At 33.7% G+C, this 19,669-nt stretch overlaps 1 long non-coding RNA gene across 1 annotated transcript in view; it reads right to left on the bottom strand.

Annotated features, from left to right (window-relative positions):
- Window positions 1–19,669, bottom strand: part of LOC124077957 (uncharacterized) — a 133,187-nt gene that overhangs the window by 41,540 nt on the left and 71,978 nt on the right. The gene's annotated exons all lie outside the window — the stretch shown is intronic.

The following is a 19,669-nucleotide window of genomic DNA, read 5'->3' on the forward strand; positions in this document are numbered from 1 at the left end:
AACTTCCTAAGTCTTAAAATGTTTATTCTGCAAAAAGATTGAAGATGAGCCATGCATGGTGGCACATGCCTATAATCCCAGCAGCTTGGGAGGCTGAGATAGGAGGATTGAGAGTTCCAAAGCCAGCCTCAGCAACTTAGCAAGGTATTAAGCAACTCAGTGAGACCCTGTCTCTAAATAAAACACAAAGTAGGGCTGGGGATGTGGCTCAGTGGTCAAGTGCCCCTGAGTTCAATCCCTAGTACCCCCCAAAAAAAGAAAGAAAGAAAAGAGAAGAGAAGAAAAGAAAAGAAAAAAGATTGACAATGGGAAGAAAGAACTAGAATTTAAAAGAAAATCATTCAAGACAGCAAAATCAAGAATACTAAAGGCTCCATAATGACTCCTTTATCCACAGATGGAATATGATAAGCTGAACTCCTGGGTAGTATGCAAACTAGGAGCAAGAGCTGTCACTGGCCCTGCTGCCTTTCAACTTGAGCTATTTATGGTAGGATTGGCTCATTTGCCTCTCTAGGCTTGCCTCAGAGTTTAATGTTAGACATCCATGGGTTTCTTTCCTCAGAAACCCAAGATCAGTTGTAAAGTTAGAGACTCTTCAATATCCTCTTGATTTTTGGTATTGAGATGGTCTTTCTTTTCAGTTCTCCGAAACATAAGAAAGGAAAATCAATATTTAAGATAGAAAGTATGAAAATATTTGCAAGCAAATACTACTTTAACCAAATAGTAATAAATAGATGGAACAAAAGGATCTTTCTCACAAATGATATTTCATTTTTGTTTGGGGGTTGTATTTTTAGGGGAGCAAGAATTCATGGAATTAAATCAACAAATTTTACAGAATACTTGGTACCTGATCTTAAAAACTGCCTTTAAACTATATCATTGATTTTAGGAAAGAATTTAAATAAAAAGTCATGGTAGGTATAGTTCATTCTACACTGTCAACCCTGTTTCAACTATGTGCATTCAATATTACATGGTTATATTTGGAATAAATTTCTTAAACTATAGACCTGAGAAATACAAATTAATCAAGGTGATATAGTTTCTTCCTAACCAAATTATACGTTGTATAATTTTGCTAAGAGATGGGATCTTCTGTCAGAAAAGCCAACCTGAAAAATTACAAATAGTTAATATGTAAATGCTAAAATAATTATGCTTTCTCTTTTTCCCAAACCTTTTTAGTTTGATAAATAAATTTTTAATTCTCATTATAATTTTGTTAAAAAAAATTATCAAAACATGCCAATGTGTACATATGTAGTTAAGTTGCCATATTGATTCAGAAGAAAAACCACTTTTTTTTAGTATTTATTTTTTAGTCGTAGTTGAACTCAATAACTTTATCTTATCTATTTATTTTTATATGGTACTTAGGATAGAACCCAGGGCCTCACACTTGGTAGGCAAGCACTCTACTGATAAGCCACAACCCAGCCCCACCACTTTTTAATCCTTTATTGTAAGATTTGTTTGTTAAATGAATCTTTCAGAAGAAAATAATCACAAATTCAAGAATAGCAATACTTGAGTGTGGTACATGCCTATTTTCCCAACAACTCAGGAGACTGAGGCAGGGGTATCAAGAGTTTGAGGCCAGACTGAAAAGTTAGTAAAGACCATGTCTCAATATAAAAATGTTTTAAAATGTCTGGGAAAGTAGCTCAAAGGTAGAGCTCCTCTGGGTTCGTCCCCTAGTACCACACACATATACATGTTCTCACACACAAATGCATCGTGTGCCTTTTTGAGACTTATATTGTACAAAAACAAAATAAATTTTAAAATTACTTAACCAGTGACTAAGGAAGGACTGTTTAATGGGGTAAATACTGACAGTCTATTTTTCTTACATTAACAATTAGATAAAGAGAATGTATTATCAACAGAAGCTGAGAATAGAAAAATAGGGGTTACAATCCCACATCTGTCACCAAAAATGTATGAAAACAACTTACAATTACTGTTTGAAAAGGAAAGCAACTTTTGTTTTCTTTCTAAAGCATAGAACATTTCCTAGAATAAAGCTGAAAATTTTTCTACAAATAAATATGAAAATAAAGTAATAGATAATTTTTTTATAAATAACCCTTCTCATAAATGTTATAAAATTAAAAGTTTAGAAATTCTGTTCAATTCCTTCATCCACGTCTGCACTACCTTCAGTAAAACGTTAAAGGTTTGGAATGATTTACATCTTATATTCTCAGGTGTGAGTTAGGATAACAGGCTAGGCTGCATTATGAGATATTGAGTTGCTTTTTTCTGGGGAAGGGCTGGGGATGTGGCTCAAGCGGTAATGCGCTGGCCTGGCATGCGCGGGGCGCTGGGTTCGATCCTCAGCACCACATACAAATAAAATAAAGATGTTGTGTCCACCGAAAACTAAAAAATATATATTAAAAAATTCTCTCTCTCTCTCTTTAAAAAAAAGAATATTCTGGGGGAAAAACTGAAACTTACATTGGTTTGCCAAAATTGGTTGTAAATTGTACACACTTGAAAGATGTCACAAATGAAAGCAAATTGATTGATATAGTATATGACTTCTTTGTCATAGTGGGATTGTGTCTCTAATGGAACTTTTGATAGAGGGATGACAGTGGCCTCTCTGTGTATACCAAACCCTTGTTTATGGAGTCTTAAGTCTAAAGTCTCTAAAATTCTGAGTTCTGCAGTAGAGCTCTGGGTGATGCTGGTAAGAAGATGTAGGGAAAATTTCCAATTTTAACAAGATCCACATGATTGTTCTTATTCCCTAGGTTGCATACCAAAAAGTACACAAGAACTTGAAAAATAATTTTTATTCATTGCAGTTACAAATAATAGCTTCATACACTGTCTCTGTTGATGTTTGTTACTCAAGCTCCTTATAATCTACTGAAACCCCCTGTCAGGGTTGTGTGTTTATTAGAAGGTAAAGGGTTGTATAGTGACTGTACTGGTTTCCTAGTACTGTCATAGCAAAGTACCACAAACTGGGTGCCTTAAAACAACAGGAATTCATTGCCTCACACTTCAGGAGGATAGTAGTCAGATATCATGATTCCTCTGAAACCTGCAGAGATATCTTTTCCTGCTTCTTCCTAGTTTTTAGTGTTTGTTGATGATCTCTGGAATTCTGATAACAGCATTAGTCATATTGCAGTAAAGGTCTGCCCTGTTCCTGTGCAACATCATCTTAACTAATTTTATGGACAGTGATCTTATTTTCAAATAAGGTCACATTCTGAATCATTTACTAGGAGTTATGTCCCTCAAAAGCTCATGTGGAAGACAAAGCAAGAATTCTCAAATGTGAAATGATAAGGTTATAAGAGCCTTAACCTAATTAGTGGATTGATCCACTGATAGCTATAAACTGGGTGATAACTATAGGCATGTTAAGATGTAGCTGGAGGAGGTAAGTAACTGGAGGTGTGTTGTTGGGGTATACATTTTGTCCCTGGGGAACAGAGCTTTCTCTCTGCTTCCCTGTTGCCACATCCACATATGATTTCCTCCATCAATCCCTTCCATGATGATCTTCTGCCTCACCTCAAGCCCAGAACTATGGAGTCAACTGACCATAGACTGAATCTCTGAAAACATGGTCCAAAATAAACTTTTCCTCCTCTGCGTTGTTTTTTTCAGCTCCTTTGGTCACAGCAATGAAAGAGCTGACAAAGACATATCCTTTTGGAGGTACAGAATTTAACACATAACAGTAATAATATGATTCATTGACTAAGTCAGAAATCTTTCAGAGGATTCTTATGTGGCTGGATATTTCACAACATATTACAGGAATAAATTTAAGTCTCCAGTTCTTCACAAGAAACATCTATAAGACAAACATTCTTATCTATATTGTCTCAGCATTCACTATTATGCTAAAGGAAACAGGGAATGGTACTCTCACCCATGTATTGCATATGATTCTGCTTAATTTGTAAGAATAACCTTATATGGTTGTTAATATTATTTCAATTTATATATAAGAAAAAGTGAGAGGCTGAATAAGTCACTTAAGACACTAAAACTAGAATGTATCAGGACTTGGACTTTCAAGTTGCAAAGGCCTGTATTTAATTCTCTGTACTAACGTTGTATAGTTGGTCAAATTATCTAGATTTACATAGAAGAGAAATGAAAGTTTAAATAAATTACTCAAAGTACCATAACTTGAATGCAGCAGGGTGTGGATCAAGACATCCAGGTCTGTCAAGTTGCAAAGGCTCCTTCCTCTTTCCATGGAACCATTTTTGTTGAAATACTGAGGAGTGGTGATGAGACTAACCTAAGCTGCATAATATAGACTTGTCCTCCTGTTTATCTGGGATTTCTTCATCTGACTTGTTTAAACATGAATATAACTAAAATGTTTCACAAATTTATAGTGAGTTTATATGTAGTATTGGTATAGCAAAGGGGTTTGCAAAGCTCTTCTGTAAAGGGTCAGATAAAAAATATTTTATGCTCTGCAGGCGACAGTTTCTATTCAGTTCTGCCACTGTAGCATGACAGGAGTCATAGATAACATGTAATAAAATGAACAAGTTGGATTTCAATAAAATTTTTTTGTGAACACTGACATATGAATTTTATATAATGCTCATGTATCATTAATATTATCTTTTTCTTATGATTTTTAAAAACTATTTATATACATAAATTTTTAGCTTGTAGGTCATTCAAAGACAGGCAGCAGACTGGATTGGCCCATGGGTGACAGTTTTTCAGACTCTAGCATAGTGGGAAGAACACTGGGTTATGCAGGCCCTTAATCCCTGCAATTTAGTCTATACATCACCAAAGGTATGTACTAAAATCAGTCGAATTAGAATAAATGAATATAAGACTAAAAGATCAGACAATTGACTTACTGAATTTATATTTTGTTGTTACAACATATCTATATTATTTAGAAAAAATATTTAAACATTTTTTTAGTAATGGGAGAGAGATCTGAACCAAATATTTAAATTGATATCATTTTTTTCAAAAACAAAAAAAAATGGAAAGAGTTGTCACAGAAATTTTATTGGTTATCTAATGCAATTTATTTCAATCTATCAAAAATGTGTAACTTGTATTATATCTTCCCTTTGGTGAGTACAATAATCTCAGTATTGCCATAAAGTATGCCATTACATATTATAAAACATTGAAACTGGTTGTAATTTCCCCTTATGTCATATTCATTCATCTTAATATGTTGTTAAGTCCAGGAAACTTTCCAAAGTCAAAAAACGCTGGAGAATATGAGGTCGACTTAAGTACTTCATATATTACCAGCATATTGGGTGGAGGATCTTTTTCAAAATTAAATATTCCCTTAGTCACCACAATTGAATCATTGGCTAACTTAACCACTGTGATCAGTTGTTGCAGTAATTCACTTGCAGGTCAGCATGGGAAAAGAAAGAAGAAGCAGAGCAAGCAAAGCAGCAGCAGAAAAAAAGTTCCTTTATTGTGTACAAGCAATCTTTCTATAGTATTGTGAACAAAGAAGGCAGCCTTCCAACATCAATAAATCAGGTCTTTCAGCTAATTAAACATAGCATACAGAAGTTTTACTTTCTAATCAGAAGTGACCCGCTTCTCATGGCTAATCTACTTTCGGCCCAGAGTATGTTGAGCTCTGCTCTTTGTTAAGAACAGATAATAAAATTTTTCTCAGTGCCCTCCTAGCCCACTTGGCAGAACATCCCGTTTGCAGGCAAGTCCTCCCAAGGACAGCAGACACCTCATTTTCAAGCATGTCCATTGTTACCTTATCTAAACCTTGAAGGAGCCTCTCATTTGCGAGCAGGCCCTCCCAAGGACAGCAAACACCTTGTTTTCAAGCATGTCCGCTGTTATCTATCTATACCTTGACAGAATATCCCGTTTGCAGGCAGACTCCATCAAGGACAGTAATAGTAACACAGTCACATCTGATTCTCTACAATCAGTGAAATATGTTGCTTGTATGAGTAATGTTGAGACTGCAAAGAATAAATTAGTTGTAAAGCTGTGGATAGGGACAGTACAGTCTGCAAAGCTTGAATACATGCTATAATCAATGCAATGATGATGAGAATAATGCACAGCTTAGAGAAAAGAGGATCATTACCATTACTACCCCTAGATATAGGCTATTCAGAATGAGAATTTAATAATTAGGGAGAAGGAGTGTAAACCATGGAGGTCATTTCTTTTGAGATGATTATCCGTTTTATCCATACACAGGGGAGTCAAATTATTAACACATTCAAGCATGTTTGTGGTGTTTACTTTTAAACACAGGAGAAAAGGGATTATATCACCTAATTCAAGGATAACTAATTTTACAGTTTAGATGTTCTTTCTGAATTTTCTTATTTATATACAAGTTATGTGAAAATTAGATAAAAAATAATAATTACCCTGCAAACTGTAAGGGCCTGTAAAGCCCTTGCAGATAAATATCACAAATAAGAGGCTGAATCCTCTCTGTTGAAAATAAGGGAAGGGACTTCCTCCTGCTCAGACCCCGTCATTTTTCTAGAGCATTTACTTTAGAACAGGTCGTTGTATTTTCTTCTCTTTTTGAAATGTATATAAATTCTATTAAAAAGTAAATAAAACTTTTGTCAGTTTTGCAACCCAGAAATGTCTTTCTGAAGTACATGAGAGGCATCTTGTTGAAATGCAAACATCAAGAGAAATACTATATTTCTGTGATAAGGTAGGAGCCTAAACTTGGTTAGCACCTAGCACCCGTCTTAAAGATGTGAGAAGTTTGTTTTTCCTCTGGATAAAGCCAAGAACTGAGACAAACTGTCAACTAATTGCCAAGTTAGGTGATCTATCTGTGATAACTGGCACTATCAGATCTTCTTAGAAAACTAATTACCCTTGGGAACAAGGATGTAATGGATGTGTCAAATGGATTATAATAAAGGATGGGATTCCTTTCTGTCTTTGCAGTCTCTTTGCAGGTGGCCTATGATGCATATCACATTCTGATTTAATGTTTATTCAATAGTAAACATGGGTTGTTGTTGTTTTTTTACTACTTTTTTGGAGAGATTTTGTGGTGACTTTGGCATTTTGATAAGATATTCTCTTTTAATTGCATATATAGGAGTCAATCCATTAATAACTATAATGTATAATGTCTGTCTTTTGTATAATGTATAATGAATCTTTTGTATAATGTATAATGAATTTTTTTATTTTTTATATTTTATGTAATCAGAATTTTTATTAGACACTTAACCTTAAGGAAAAAGAAGCACATAAATACCTGAATAGACTTCTCTTTATAGACTAATTTTCTGACAGCTGAAAATATATAACTTCATAATTTTTCAATTTTCTGTTTGAAAAATATTCTTTAGGTCCTCAGAGCCTAAAATAAGAAAAGCCTAGTTATTTTCTGTTTATTTTATACCAAGGTAAATAGTATTGGAGAGAGGCATGAAGGTCAAAAATGTGGCAGGTTGGGGAAAGGTTAGTAATCAAGGATATGAGGTAATAGTGAAACCGGTCTTGAAAATCAAGTTCAGGTCCTGGTTCCCCTGGTGTTGAAGATTGAACAACCGAGAAATGACAAGGAAAATTGTATTTAAAAGGCAGAACAGAGAGAAAGAGAGAGGAGAGAGGCAGAGAGAGACAGACAGAGAGACAGAGACAGAGACACAGAGATAGAGAGACTCCTCCTGAGAGGAGGGGGTCCTGAGCTGGTGCCTGAGGAAGTGGAGGTTCCATGCTCCTTTATTTATTATTTCAGGCTTCTTTTCTACTCATAACCCCTCCTCCCATCCTGCCTACATGACCAAAAGTGACCAAAGAGCAGGAAGAGAACTATCCAGGGGGTGACTGCCTGTGTTGGAAAGCATGATCCACAACACACCCCCAGCCCCACCCCCCACCCCCACCTGAAGGCTGTTAGCCTGCTATCTGTCAATAATCAGCTACCTATCCTTTGTCCAGACCTCAATAGATTACCATCCAGTGGTAAGATAATATAATTTGAACAAAGGACTAATTAAAAGACATCAATCTAGTTCAAGTGCATAAAATTCAAGAATCACTTTATATGGCTCAGGTTGGCTGGAAACTCACTGGTACTCCTATTAAAAACACCAACTTTGCAACCACTGTTCTTCTCAGTTCGGAGTCTGATTCCCCCACATCCTATCTGGGCTCGCTACTTCACCCTGGCAGATTCACTTCCCTCATCCACGGAAGGCACTAATAATACCCAAACAGGAGAATCTTTCATGGGGGATTTAAGCATGGTCACAAGAAGCGCCTAGGACACTACCTGCCACATAATAAAAGCCTAGGAAATGTTGGCCCAGATCCTTATTAAAAGGCGAATTAAGGGTTTTTCCTTATATCGCAGTAATTCTCTGTATCTATCTATAAATATATATATATATATATATATATATATATTTTTTTTTTTTTTTTTTTTTTTGGTGCAGGTTGGGGGGGTGTACCAGAGATTGAACCCAGGGGCACTTAACCACCAAGTCACATCCCTAGCCATTTTTATATTTTATTTTCGGACAGGGTCTCACTAAGTTGCTTAGGGCCTTGCTAAATTGCTGAGGCTGGCTTCAAACATCATCCTCTTGCCTCAGCCTCACGAGCTGCTAGGATTATAGGCATGTGCCACTGTGCCCGGCTGTATCTATAATTTTTATTTACTGGCTCACTGATTATATAATTTTTATTTACTGGCTTGGCTCACTGTAATTATAAAAAAAAATCCAATTTATCTTCTTTGTCAACCCTTTTCAATAAGAAAGCAATGGTCTTTAACATATGTAAGGCTTTTTCTGACCTATGTCAGGAAGTTCTCATGAATTTTGAATATCATTATATGGCTACTGTGTGTAAATGCTCAGTATCTTGTGGAATATTTCAATTTACTATTGTTTCTGACAAAAATTACTCAAACAAACATTCTAGATGCCATTTGGCATAATGTCCATTGAAATAACAATAATTTCCTTAATATAATTTTACACTAATAAAATCCTATAAATTAAATTCCTGTATATAATTCATATAAATTAAAATTGTTAAAGTGTTTTTTAAAAGTATAATTTACTTGTGTCTCATATATCCTTCATTCTTTTTTTATATATTATTTTAGTTGTATGTGAACACAATGCCCTTATTTATTTATTTATTTTTATGTGGTGCTGAGGATGGAATCCAGTGCCTCACCCACTCTAGGTGAGCACTCTACCACTGAACACAACTCCAGCCCTATCCTTTATTCTTATTGTGGCTATTTGGAACTTAGGAATAGAATTTTAATCAATGCATCCTTATAGTTTAACTTGTTGAATTGAACTAATTCTTTATCTATTTTGAATCGTGATTCAGTCTTTGGTGAGTTATGTTTTTCAGATTTGCAATCATACTCATGTTTTCAATTTGTTTATTCAAGTTATATATTTTATAAAAGAAAAACCCCTATAAAATATCACTTTCAATGTATCCAAGTCTGTTTATGCCTATATTCCTTAGTTATGTACATTGCCTATTTCCATTTTCATAAATGTTTTGATGAAATCTAGAATCCCTATAACTAAATTTTCTTTACCACTTATTACGTGCAAGGAACTTATACCCAAATCCATTACATATTTAGAATCCTTTAATTTTCACAATGATCATGCCAGGTAGGAATTACCATCATCCTCACCTTGCAGAGGTTAGGCATAGAGAAGTTAGGCAACTTGCCCAAGTCACATGTGTAATAAATACGTATATTTACTAGGATAACTTGAAATAAAATTTAAACAATCTTATTTCAAAATTATAATTTGTGTTCACCATGAAATACAGATTTTTCCACTACATTATGCTATTCACATTAGTAACATCCTGCTAACCCTTATTCTTCTTGGCCCCCAAAATAGGCTAATTGATTATGAATTATTATAATTAAGAAATTGGATATGAACTTGACTTCTAGATTTTGTGAGTACTCTTTATAAATGCTAATTAATTATTAAAACTAATTAGATTTTACTTTAAAAGTACATAACATTTTTTCTAATAAATTTATAATAAATTTATCAGATTGTGGTAAAGTTAATGAATTTGAAAGTCAGATCTTCAGCTCTCTGCCCCAAACCTTTCTCCTGCTTTCTACAACTCCTCAAAGATTTTTTTAAAGAGACCTTGTAATTTAAATGTGCAACTTATTTTTGTACCCTTGGTTCAAGTTCATTTGGGTGATAGTAGAAGTCTCTCAAAGTTGTTGTTGTTTGTCTCTAAACCTTCCCAACTATCTTGAGCTTCAGTTTTCTCTTTAAAACCTTACTAAATCATTTTTTTCTTCTATGCCTATGCAAGAGTATGTAAACTAAACTCTTATTTTTGCAGGTTATAACCTAACTAATATGGTCATGATTGTCATGGATATTATAAGGATATTTAATTTGCATTAAAATCAGATTTCCCAGAACATCAGCAATATTTCCTCTCCAAAATATAGTGATCTATAACCTCCTGTTCATTTTATGAGTATGTATGTATATGTACATATACATTTATCTCTCTCTCTTAACTTTCATTATTATTTCATAAAGTCAAGAGTTATTTTAATATCATGAAAACAAGAAAGGTACAGAATAAACAGATATATAAATTGATCTTGTGAAAAACTTACTACCCTGTTTTAATTTTTCAGTTTTCACCATGGCTCCAACAAAGTTTATCATAGAAAGGTCATTGAAGACAGCATTTGGAGTTCCTAGACTATAAATTTTAAGTCCTCATCTCATCCCGGGGATATCATGATCCTAGAACTATCAGTATAGTTGAGGGATTTAAAAGAAGGCAAGATCTGTGTAGGTTGATTAGGGTTTAAAGCTGCCATGAATAGTTTTGCTGATAGTATCCATCTCTTTGAAATGTTGATTGGAATTTTCAGGCCTTCATTTAAAGAAAGAAACTTTCCCCAGCAGTGCTAGGAACAGAAAATGTTTAGTCAAAAAATCCCGTGAAATGAAACACAGGAAGTTATTTCATTAACTTTTGCAATATGTGTTTTGGGTTTTTTTTTGGTGGTGGTGGTGGGGGGGTTCATATGGTTTGAGAATTACATATTAATGAAAAGGAAAACTGAGATTACAAGATTATTTGTACAAAATGCTACCCTTTCTTTACCTTTCTGTTTTACTTATTAAATTCAATTAAAAGTATGTCAGTCAATATTAATTCTTAATTATTGAATTAAAACAATTTTATAAAGACTTTTAAAAATATTTACTTTTTAGTTGTAGTAGAACACAATAGCTTTATTCTATTTATTTTATGTGGTGCTGAGGATCGAACCCAGGGCCTCACACGTGCTATGTGAGCACTATACCGCTGAGCCACAATCCCAGCCCAATAAAGACTTTTAAATACATCTTCTCCAAATTTACTCAACTTTAAAGTAATCATGGCAGAGCATATACTATTTCTGAAATGATACTGAGGAAACAAAAGTTACAGATAACTCAGATTTGCAGATTAAATGGTACCACATTTTTCAGTCAACATTCATTTCTATCAGTGTATAAATTTGAAGAACTTAAGGCAACTTCATTTAAAGGTCTTAACACTAAAGATTTTTGTTGTGGTGGTGGTTAAATTTAAGTCATCCAATAAAATCATTCTATATTTCTTTTTATTATTTTCTTCTTATTAAAAATAAAAGATGGGCTAGGGTTGTGGCTCAGCAGTAGAACCAAAAAAGAAAATCTCTCTCTCTTTTGTTTTTTTAGTTGTAGTTGGACATAATACCTTTATTTTAATATTTATTTTTATATTGTGCTGAGGATCGAACCCAGGTCCTCACACACGCTAAGCAAGCGCTCTACCACTGAGCCACAACCCTAGCTCCCCAAAAAGTAAATATTTTTTTTAAAAAATACTAAAAAATAAAAGATAATATTGTAATGTCTGGAGTGATGATGCATGCGTGTAATCGCTGTGGCTCAGGAGGCTGAGGCAGGAGGATCACAACTTCAAAGCCATCCTCAGCAACTTATCGAGGTTTTATGCAACTCAGTGAGACCCTCTCTCTAAATAAAATATAAAAAAAGACTGGGGATGTGGCCAAGTGGTTAAGCTTCCCTAGGTTCAATCCCAGTTAATAATAATAATAATAAATTAATAATAATGTAAATCCTAGCAGGATTTTTTTCAAGTAGAAATTAGCAAAATGATTGTGAAATTCATATCAAAATCTGATGGACATGGAATAGCCAAACAATCTTGAAAAAAGAATAAAATTGAATGAATTAACTATCCTTAATTAACTTCCATTTTCATAATAAAAATCTATTGACAAGAATGTACAGCAATGTCATCTCTGAAACATTCTGGTGGAAGTGTGGAGTGATAAAACGATTGAGTTACAAGTAAGTATGTGTGCAGGTGTAGGTTATATGCTATTGTGTTGGAATATCAATGGAGATCTCAGCAGAGACTAATGCCTTTAGAAGGAGATAAATAGGTGGAGAGACGAGAACAGAGTTTGTGTGGGAGAGTGAGAATGCCCATCAGTGTGTGTATTTGAGTTTGTTTTTCATAACTATGAAGGTCAATGGCATTAGTTATGGGCATACTTGGAGAATTTAGTATGCCCATAGCACACTTACTTCCCAGGCCTTTTTGTTGCTGTTATTATTTCTCTATTATTCTTCACTTAGAGGATTCAATACTCCTTGGAGAAACAGCTGATTTCAGGGTTAAGCACAAGGAAATTTAAAATAAACCAAGAAATTCCTGTGTCAGTAAATAAGTACTTAAAGAATAATGAGGCTATGTCAGTATAACACAGGAAATTACTTGAATGAGCTTCAGCTTGATGAATCTGGGATATTTGGACATTTAAATAAATAATGATATTGATGGACTATAATATAGTGAATAAAGTAGAAATTTTAACTATATACGAGTATAAACAACAAAAGAGAAGAAAAAATGCCTACTTATGTTAGAAAACTTTCAAATGAATGTCAAAGAAATAAAAAAAATCAATAGACAATAACTGTGGGTGAAAGTTTGATAAACATCACTATAATTACATTGTGTCAAAATACTTACCTATAGATAAGTTATTAATTATCAAATGAAAAACAGCAGTTTTACAGTATGTATACCCTAGTGGTCACTACCTGATCAAAACAACCAACATTAATATCAACATTGTGACAAATGAACATCATGTGCCTCCTGAAAAATTGCACTGGGAAGACCACAAAACCGGATATATGATATTCCAGCCCCCAAATGGACAATCTTCATCTATTAATGAGAAAATGACAGACAACCCAAACCAAAGGATGTTGCACAAAATAAATGGCCTGTATTCTTTATAACTATCAAGGTCAAAAAAGATGAAGACAGCTTGCACAATGTCCAAATACAAACATCTCAAGAGTTAGAACAGACTATTTCATAATCCTGGATTGGATCCTACACCTGACAGAAAAATAGATATAAAGATAATATAGATAATATCTGATGAAATTTGAAATTTGTAGATTATCTAATAGTGTTACATCAATATTCAGGTTATTAATTTTTTATAGTCCTTATGTAAGCAAGTATCCTTGTTAGGAAATGCACAGTGAATTACATAGGAATAAAGAAACATAATATCTTCACATTTACTCTCCAGTGATCCTTGAAAATAATGGTATGCATATAAATATATATGAAAATGTAATTATATAAGTATACACATATAGAAAATAGGTAAAATGTATGTAATTAGTAAATCTGGATCAAAGATGTAAGAAATCCTTTATAATATTTTTGAGGTATCTATGTAACTTCTAAATTATATAAAAAATTAAAAAGTTACTTAAAATTTAGTAGGAAACTTATAACCAATTTAGGTCTCACTTTCAGAAAACTATTTTCTCAAATACTATTACTATTCCTACCATCTGCTTCACTTATGTAAATTTTGTTTTATTCTAGGTCTATTTTTCATTTTTCACACTACTTAATCAATTCTTTGCAATTTCTCCTCAAATTCAATTTTCCAATCTATGAATTTAATTAAAATAACACTATAGGTAGACTACAGAATACAAATATAGGCTGAAAAATGCCAAATTCAAACACAGCACAATTTATCAATGGTTTACTAAATAGGAAAATTTCAACATTGTTCTTTTTCACTTACTTGACAAGTTCTTTTGGCATATATTATGCATCCTGACATGTGTAAGACCTAAAGTATATTTTCAAATATACCAAACTGTTTAATACTTTTCACACTAAATACATAATTACTTCTTTTGCAGTTACTTTACTATATGTCATAAGTACATGTCATCTATAAATATGGCAACAAGAGAAGACAGAATGCTAGAATTAAACTTTTTTCCTCTGTCAGATGGAAGGAGATCTGCTCTTTATTCCAGGATATTGGACTTATAACACCTATGACTGGTTTGCTTATTCTTAAGCTTAGCTCAACCTCCACCATTGGACTGGAGACAATTTGAAAAGAGAGGCCATGTCTTAAGCATATGTCCCTTTATAGCACAGTTGCTCAGATGTGGTATAAGTGTGGAGTGTATTATTGTTAGAAAAAAAATGTGGTTTACATGCAAAATGGAATATTACTCAGCTATAAGGAAGAATGAAATTATGGCATTTGCTGGTAAATGGATGGAACTGGAGAATATCACACTAAGTAAAATAAGCCAGTCCCAAGGAACCAAAAGCTGAATGTTCTAATATGTGAATGCTAACCCACAACAAGGAAGGGTGGTGAGGAGAAGAACAGAGGTTCAATAGATTAGACAAAGGGGAATGAAGGGAAGAAAGAGGGGATGGAAATAGGATAAAAAGTAAAATTAATTGGACATAACTCTTATGATCACATATGAATACACAACCAGTATAACTACTAATCATGTACAACCACAAGAATGGGATCCTAATTAAAATAAGTTATATTCCATGTGTGTATAATATGTATACACAAATATACTCTACTGTCATGTACATATATATGTATATACATGTATACTCAAAATATACTCTACTGTCATGTATATCTACAAAGAAAAAATAAAGTATGCAGAGGATGGTAAAAAAATGAGAAAAACAATGATAAGTCTAACTAGCAAATATTTTAAAGTTTTATTAAGTATTGTATCTAATTATCCATGCAATTTTCTAGAAACATTTTTATAATTTTGATATTGGGAATTATTTTTTTCATATGGGAAAATAATATACAATTACAAGTTATTTTTTTATTTTAAGATGGAGTATATTTTAAAAATTTTGCTAAAATTTGTTGTGAAGTGTGATATAATATTTTTAAAGTCACTGAATAGTGTAAAAGTCAATGAAGAAATTTTCAAAAATATATCTTGATTTTAAGTTTGTGAGAGGGTATATTTTTATTAAACTGTCTAATTACATACATATTAACATCCAGTATGAATTATGTTGTGAACTCCTATTTCTGGTAAATTGCTTCAAGTATTATTTACTTTAGCAAACTAATATCATAAGTTTCATGTTATGTAGTTTTTCCTATCAATCACTGATAAAGTCTTGTATTAAACAATGTGTCTAACTAAATACTTTATCTGAAAATCAGAGCTGAATTTTTCTTAATTTTTAAAAAATTACATTATTGAATTTTTAAACTATGGATAATAAACCCTTCATATTTGCAAAATGAAATATTTTTTTCATAATAATTTATTTATGCAACTCATGTTTGTTCCATACAAAAGTAAAATATGTTTAAACAGCTAATATCATTACATATTAAGGTTACATATTGATTCTAATTTAATTACAGCAAGCTCAACAGTAAAATAAAGGTAGACGGTGATTTTCTCAATTTTTGTTTTTGACATATCAAATTATATGAGAGCCAAAATAAAATTTATTACACACATTTGTTCACTTAAAATAAAACTGCAAAACCCTAGAATCTAGATATTCAAATGATTTTGTTAACAAGATAGCATTTCTTTTCTTATCTTAATTGAAATAGTTTTGCAAGAAAAGTAGAATACAAAGAAGTCTGCACTCTTGGCTTTCCTTCATGAAAAGCTTTATCTTGAGGCACAAATATGTTCTAGTAAATAATCTTACATATCACACCTGAAATGACTTCATTCTGTTTTCTGAAAGTCAAAATTGTATGACTTATCTTCACAGTATTTCCCTTAACACATGGTCTTGTCAATGTTTAAGAAAATTAATTGGAGGCTTTGAGCTCCTTTAAAGGGGCATAATCAACCTTAGAATCTAAGGCAATGGCTTGAGTGTTCACCAAGGAGAGGTAGCGATGCTTCTCTAGGTTTTAGTGCTGTTTGGTGATGAAAAAAGTGCATTAATCCTGACTGCATTGGAAGCACTGGCTTACACACACATCAGGCTGCTCCCCTGAGAAAGAACTTATGTGAAATTTCTAGCAGTTGCCTGGGAGTTGATGATGCTACCTCAAACCCAAAGTGACAGCTGATGGGTAGATGATTTCTGTACTTGTAATAAAAAAAAGTATAAAGAAGAAGTGAATTTCCTAAAGTAAAAAAGCAACATGTTATTTTCTGGTATAAAATACATTGCCTTCAAAAATAACATCAGAGTAATGGCATCTACACTATTACTTGGTTGACAATTGTAAGGTTTCACTGAAAGATATTGCTTGTTTTTTGTTAACCTAGGTTTTATGAAATATACTTTTAAAGTGCTTTTTCATACACTTCTGCTGAAAAAGTCTGAAGAATACATGCTCAGATATTATTTTGATTTTCACATTTGGGGAAAATGTGTATGCTTCAGTTTATTAGAGCATACTTATGGGTAATTCTGTTCCTAATAATTAGTTCCAGTGGGAAATTTAGTACTTTGCATAGAATTAATCAAAGTTAATCACCATCTTCTAGAACATTAAGTATTTTAAATTTTAAGTATTTCAATTTTAGCTAATTTTACAAATCCAAGTTTTAGCAGCAACATGAAAATAGTTTTTAAACAACACACGAGTTAAGACAAAAAAAATTAGAATGGTTACTTTCTAATGCCAAAGCACATTCTTTAAGGTTTAATTCAAAATCAACATATGAAAGAAAGAACAAAGAGAAAATCAATAGAATAGGTGGAAATATTTGTAAATTCTATATCTGGTAAGGGGTTAATATTCAAAATACATGAAGACTGTCAAACAACTCCAAAACAAGAAAACAAATAACCTAATTTTAAAATACGCAAATAACCTGGAAAAGAAACACTAAAAGTGCTGAATATCACCAGTTGTCAGAGAAACTTTAAAAAAAGAGAGAGAAAAAAGAAAACACAACACAATGAGATATCACCTCATACCTGTTAGATGATTACTGTAAAAAGATACATGGTAAGTCTTAGCAAGGACATGGAGAATAGATTTACATTGTTGGTAAGAATGCAAATTAATACAGCTATTAGGGACTCCAATTTGAAAGTCAAGACATGGAATCAACCTAAGTGTTCACTGATGGATGAATGGATAACAAAAATGTATTATGTGTGTGTGTTTTATGTTTTAGACATAAGTTGCCCTGCAAGATCATGTGTGAGACAATTCAAGAATTTTCAGAGGTGCAATGATTAGATTATGAGAGGTGTAACATGATTGGTAGATTAACCCATGGATATTGATTAATTATAGGCAGAGATATGGAGTTAGCTGCAATGGAAAGAACCTCTGAAACATGAACCAAAATAACCTTTTTTTGCTCTATATTTTTCTTTTGGGATCTTATGGTTACAGCAATGAAAAAACTTACTAAAGCAGAAATTGATACTGAGAAGTGGGGTGGGTTATTGAAATGACTAACCTGACCACATTGTTTAGAAGCATTTGGAGCTGGGCGGGGGTGGGGGGTGTTTGGAAAGTTTAGAGATGCAAGCTGGAAAAGATTTAGAATGTTCTTAGCAGAGCTTAATGGGTTATTCTTGTGGGGATTAGAAGACTAAAATGTCAATAGAACTGTGAACAGTAAAGACTGGGCTCATGATGTTACAGAGGAGGATGACTGTTTTGGAAATTGGACTAGACGCCATTCATGTTATGTTCTGGCAAAGAAGTTTTCTACATTTTTCTCATGTCTTGAGACTTTTTGTGAGGCTGACACTAATTAATTTGGAGGAGGAAATTTCAAGGCAACACAAAATTCAGAATGTGCATAGATACTGCTGAAAGCTTTTATTGAAATTCCCTGTGATAATCAGAAGCAGGGGGAAAAGCAAAAAGATCTGAATAATTCAGGAGTCTGGCCAGTAAACCTGAAGCTAAGGAAGCTGTGGTTGTTAAAAGCATTACAGCCACTGAAGTGATGCTAAGCATTTTGCACAGAGACAATATGAAAGATGGCTGAGGGTATCTCAGGAATTGGCAAAACCACACCCATTTCAGTCTCAAGCTTATAAAAATTAAAATTTCCTTGAGAAGAGGCCATGGGGGCACCCTACTTTCTTAGGGGGCTGAGGAAGTTTTTCACCATGCTCAGTCACCCTGGCACCCAGAAGCTGCTGTAGCTCTAGTCCCAGGAGGCTTGGCTACTATTTGAGATGGTTGCAGACCTTGGCATCAACCTCATAGTGCTGATTTTTGCGGGAATATAGGATCCTGAATTTAGGGGTTCTAAACACTTCTAACCAAGGACTTAGAGGAAGAGCTTGGAGGTCAAGAAAATTGTAGCAGGGTTGGAATTCCTGCAGGCAGTTCCTAAGAGGACAAAAAGTGAAGATATGATAAGGAAACTGAAGCTGCAGTGGAGACTCCCTGAGAATGAGATATTCTATAACATAGGATGCCTGGAAAGAAGAACTGCAGGAATAAAACATGTAAAAGCCAAGAGAGAGACAAAGTGGGCTTCAACAAGCAAAGCCACAGGGGCAGAGCTAGACAAACCCTTTGAAGAAAACTGCAATGCCATGTGCCCCAGATCCTTGTCATGGAGCTATAGGACATTTGCCCAGATGGATTTCAGTCTTGCTTTGGTCATATTTTTCTTACTATGCACCTGTTTCTCCCTTTTAGAATGGAAATGTTACTCTGTGCCATTTTATACTTGATATGCATGATTTACTTTTGATGTTTACAAGGGAAAACATCCTTGACTTTCAGATGAGGTCATAGACTTGCACTTGTGGCAGTACTGAAACTGTTAAGGCTATGAGATTCTTGGAAATAAAGTAAATGAATTTTTCACTGTAAATGTGCATGACCTTTCAGGAGTTAAGGGATGAATGCTATGGCTTAGCTATGAGATGGCCCCCCAAAGAGCTCATGTGTGGACAATGCAAAAATTTTCAGAGGTAGGTTATTAGATTATGAGGTTTAACCCAATCATTAGATTAATCTGCTTGAAAGGAATAACTGGGGTGGTAACTGTCGACAGGTAGGGTGTGACTGGAGGAAGTAGTTCATTGCTGGTGTGCTTTTGGAATTTATATTATGTCCCTGGTGAGTGGAGCTCTCTCTCTCTGCTTCCGGGTTGTCATGTCCTGAGCTAATTTCCTTCATCATGGCCTTCCACCATCATGTTCTGCATCATCTCAGGTCCAGAGTAAAAAGTGGGCAGACTGTGGACTGAACCTCTGAAACCCTGAGCCCAAATGAACTGTTCCTCCTCTACATTATTCATCTCAGGTCTGGTTA

Source organism: Marmota monax, unplaced genomic scaffold (assembly GCF_021218885.2).
Source record: "Marmota monax isolate L192 unplaced genomic scaffold, Marmota_monax_Labrador192_F-V1.1 WCK01_AAM20220418_F8-fsc00027, whole genome shotgun sequence".
NCBI lineage: Eukaryota > Metazoa > Chordata > Mammalia > Rodentia > Sciuridae > Marmota > Marmota monax.